Below are 5,036 nucleotides of genomic sequence, written 5' to 3' on the forward strand. Positions count from 1 at the left end.
AGAGGAAGCAACAGGTTGCAGCCGAAATATGTAGGCGTGTATTTAACAAGGACCCCCTGAGGATTCGGATACAAAAGTTCCTAGGCCAGGGAAAATGAGGTATGTGACAAAAAAACAACCTAGGCAACCCACACTGAACAATGTAATATAATTAAGGACAAGTGGCTACAAAAAGTTAGGAAAAATATACGTTTTTTTATTTATTTTGAAGCTTGTAAAATACGACATATAGCACAAATAAAGAGAGAAACATTCAACATCAGTAAAATCATATATTACACAATGGGAAATTAAAAAATTCATATAGTGGTGACAATTAATGACAGCATATATGAAATAAGTTAAAAAACAGAAAGTGGCAAATTGAGTCTCTACGCGCGTTTCGGCGAACCAGCGCCTTCTTCTGGAGTAGCCACACAAGCTCTAAAACGAGATACATTCAAAAAGGTGCATTAGTTACACATCCTTTAAAAATATGTAGACAAAACACATATCATTCTATATCCTAACATTGTAGCCAATATGCCTTATCTCTAGATAGAAGGTATTTATATATCTTTTCATTTCCTTGTAAATTATCCAGAATCACTCTGACATTTAGATATTTATGGAGAGTCATACTTCTCGAAACAAACTGTTAATAAATTCTGAGTTATCTAGATATATAGCCCTCTATTTTTATTGTGAGTCTTTTTGTTTTCCAACGGTCTGTATTTTTATACTGACGTACTACTGTGTGTCTCCAATTATTTAAATAAGTAAATATACCATGGGTAAGTAATACTTACAGGTAATATACAAGGTTTGCGTCACAGGTCGATGGAACGTTCAGTTGATTTCTAGATATTTTTCTGATTAATTGATGTAATTTAGATGCTTTATTTATAAAAAGAAGAGAAAATAGAGAATGCATTCTTTTTAATTATTATGGCCAGTGCCAATGACTTAAATTAAATAGATAACTTTTTCTTAAATTACCTCATGTATTATGGTCTAGCTTGGTATATCCCGCCTGCCGGATAAATCTTAACTTTGATTTTTGATCAATTTTGTAGATCACAGAATTCTCAGGTATTTAAAAGATCTCCCTGCCTATTCAATGTTGCGAGGAAACAAAATAAACAGAATTAGTATCTGATTTCAGTTATCTATTTAGTTTTAGAATTTAGATAAGGGTATCATGTCTTACCCGAAGTTTTCAGCAGGGCTCTATTAAGTTGAAGGTTTAAAAAGCACTCCCTGTCAACATAAAATATTGGCTATTATAAACATTTATATTGACTAATTTAGTCAATGTTTCAAGCTAGTATTTGGCATTATTTTAATCCTATGGCAGCTTACCTTAAAGTTTAACTGGAGATGCTCATGGGAGGAGGCTTGTTTTAGATGCACCAAGGATAAAAGGTGTTTTCGTTTAAAAGATCTCCCTGCCTGTTTGGACAAACAGAAGATAATTCAAGGAGAGTCTAATGGTTCTACGCTTAGCTAATTAATATTTCTGCGTGGGTCTGTTTCAAAGGGATGTCTTACCCGAGTGGCTCGGCAGAGCTCTTTGTGGATAATAGACGGATTCCCCCTGTCTGAAAGACACAATGGCGTTTGAAAAGGGTAAGTATAACCAAAGGAGCCACTCGGGTAAGACATCCCTTTGAAACAGACCCACGAGAAATATTAATTAGCTAAGCGTAGAACCATTAGACTCTCCTTGAATTATCTTCTGTTTGTCCAAACAGGCAGGGAGATCTTTTAAACGAAAACACCTTTTATCCTTGGTGCATCTAAAACAAGCCTCCTCCCATGAGCATCTCCAGTTAAACTTTAAGGTAAGCTGCCATAGGATTAAAATAATGCCAAATACTAGCTTGAAACATTGACTAAATTAGTCAATATAAATGTTTATAATAGCCAATATTTTATGTTGACAGGGAGTGCTTTTTAAACCTTCAACTTAATAGAGCCCTGCTGAAAACTTCGGGTAAGACATGATACCCTTATCTAAATTCTAAAACTAAATAGATAACTGAAATCAGATACTAATTCTGTTTATTTTGTATCCTCACAACATTGAATAGGCAGGGAGATCTTTTAAATACCTGAGAATTCTGTGATCTACAAAATTGATCAAAAATCAAAGTTAAGATTTATCCGGCAGGCGGGATATACCAAGCTAGACCATAATACATGAGGTAATTTAAGAAAAAGTTATCTATTTAATTTAAGTCATTGGCACTGGCCATAATAATTAAAAAGAATGCATTCTCTATTTTCTCTTCTTTTTATAAATAAAGCATCTAAATTACATCAATTAATCAGAAAAATATCTAGAAATCAACTGAACGTTCCATCGACCTGTGACGCAAACCTTGTATATTACCTGTAAGTATTACTTACCCATGGTAAATTTACTTATTTAAATAATTGGAGACACACAGTAGTACGTCAGTATAAAAATACAGACCGTTGGAAAACAAAAAGACTCACGATAAAAATAGAGGGCTATATATCTAGATAACTCAGAATTTATTAACAGTTTGTTTCGAGAAGTATGACTCTCCATAAATATCTAAATGTCAGAGTGATTCTGGATAATTTACAAGGAAATGAAAAGATATATAAATACCTTCTATCTAGAGATAAGGCATATTGGCTACAATGTTAGGATATAGAATGATATGTGTTTTGTCTACATATTTTTAAAGGATGTGTAACTAATGCACCTTTTTAAATGTATCTCGTTTTAGAGCTTGTGTGGCTACTCCAGAAGAAGGCGCTGGTTCGCCGAAACGCGCGTAGAGACTCAATTTGCCACTTTCTGTTTTTTAACTTATTTCATATATGCTGTCATTAATTGTCACCACTATATGAATTTTTTAATTTCCCATTGTGTAATATATGATTTTACTGATGTTGAATGTTTCTCTCTTTATTTGTGCTATATGTCGTATTTTACAAGCTTCAAAATAAATAAAAAAACATATTTTTCCTAACTTTTTGTAGCCACTTGTCCTTAACTATATTACATTGTTCAGTGTGGGTTGCCTAGGTTGTTTTTTTGTCACATGCCGAAATATGTAGGTCCATATCCCATTGAGACAGTGGTAAACCCTGTAGCCATGAAACTAACATTGCCTGCCAACTGGCGGATACATCTAGTGTTTCATGTATCTCTCTTAAAATCGTGTCTTGCGGGTACACGTTTACCTGTGAGGCCGCTTGCCATAGACATTGATGGTGAAGAGGAGTGAGGTTTATAACATTCTGGATTCCAAATATGTCCAAGGGAGAGTGCACTATCTGGTAGACTTGAAGGGTTATGGCCCGGAGGATCGTTTCTGGGAACTGGTGGCTCATTTACATTGCCCTGGTCTTTTGAGAAGGTTCCATACACGTTATCCCTCCAAGCCCGGTGGTCCGTCGAGACGACGGACGTTGAGAGGGGGTACTGTCATGAATAGACGCAGATAAACACTACAGAGTAGGAACATTGCATGGTATGAATGTATAGGAAAAATACATCTCCCAGAATCCTTGAGTAAGAAGACAGGTCACCTGATATCTTTGCATAAGTCCCTCCTCACTTTCTTCTAGTTGCTTGTCACTTGAGTTTTCATGTTGGAGTCATTGAGAGAGAACGCTGTATCTACAGGCCCCCTAGGTCCTCTGGTCTTGAGCAGCTTGCTGTGGAAGTATTATAAAGCCTTTCAGAGATCACTGCGAGGAGCAGATTCATTGAAAGGAAGCCTAGTGTCGTTATGGTTTCCATCTGAAGTGGGCGTTATCCAACTACCTAGACAGGTTGTGATATGGAGAGGAACCTGCGGTAGTGAGAGACCGAAAGCATTTCTCTTCCTGTCAAGAGTATTTATGGTTGGCATCTGCGCTACGGGAGCTCTAACTTGTTTCATATTTTTTGTGCAATTGAATCCACGTCAAGGACATCGGCAGTTTGGATAATTCAGCAGTTACAGCATAAAAGAGGGCGCTCTAAGCCTGTGTATTGCATCCTATGGTTGTACCTGCGTCAAACCAAATCGGATGTGTGGAAACTGTTCTAAAGTATTGAGAGACTTCTCAGAAGTACAGAACATTTCCCGAGAATTATCTGCAGTAAGATAAGTACCTCATCAGTATATTTACAAGTGCAAGACATTTCTGAAACTCTTTTTGTTTCTTCTTTATTTTTCCTATTTTTGAGACTATTTACGTTGAGTGAAATGCAGTTGTCTGATATGTAAGTAACACCACACATAGGGGACAAAAGGGAGATGAATGGTGAGAAACCGTTACTTATGTGTGTTTTGTATTTCACTTACAGGGTCAGCGGGGTGTATGGTAGGAGCGTGAGGTACATCATATCTGAGGACATCCCTTATCTGAACCTAGCGGCTGCAACTTTATTGTTTCTTTATCCCTTTTTTCCCTTTCCCCGGTCGTGGTAATACCCGTGCAGTGTTAGATACATACTCATGGGTGGTACCAGCTAGGGAAAGGGATTAATAAGCATCTCATCGTTCCCGCTGTATCTGGCTATAAGGTTAGTGGTAACATTCTCTGTATCTGACACAGTCAATGTGGACAATGTGGGAAAGTAAGCCAGATCTTTGCTAGTAATGATGGCGTCAAGAGTATCCCCTTTGGAATGTGTTGGTAAATGGCAGAGTTGGTTCAAGTCAGTAACGTCGAGGAGGTCATTGAGGATGTTAGCCGAGGGATCATCCTCATTGCTCCAGTGAATATTAAAGTCTCAGAGGAAGAGGTTTTTGGAGTTGGAAATCGAGGCTTGGGAAAGAAGGTCAGAAAATTCTTTCACAAAGGGTGACCAGGGGGATGATAGATATTATGTAGCCGAATAGGCGGGGAACCCTGTACTTTAAGTTCAACCCCAATGTATATACAATGTAAATACAATCGAAATATCAACTCTGCTAAACTATAAAATAAGCTGCACCCAACCAGCGTATTCAAGGAATAATTGTCAAAAACCTATTGTGTGTCATGCAGACTTGCTGAGCCTCATGGGATCTGAGAATATCTGT

General features: G+C 37.2%; 1 long non-coding RNA gene across 1 annotated transcript; it reads right to left on the reverse strand.

The window, feature by feature from the left end:
• Positions 1 to 1,188: 1,188 nt before the first annotated feature.
• Positions 1,189 to 1,568, reverse strand: LOC147703631 (uncharacterized). The gene is made up of 3 exons (XR_015297302.1): positions 1,531 to 1,568; positions 1,342 to 1,431; positions 1,189 to 1,239 (listed from the first exon to the last, which is right to left on the reverse strand). It is a non-coding gene; the product is annotated as an uncharacterized LOC147703631 (long non-coding RNA).
• Positions 1,569 to 5,036: the final 3,468 nt, after the last annotated feature.

Source organism: Lissotriton vulgaris, chromosome 7 (assembly GCF_964263255.1).
Source record: "Lissotriton vulgaris chromosome 7, aLisVul1.2, whole genome shotgun sequence".
In the NCBI taxonomy this organism is placed as follows: domain Eukaryota; kingdom Metazoa; phylum Chordata; class Amphibia; order Caudata; family Salamandridae; genus Lissotriton; species Lissotriton vulgaris.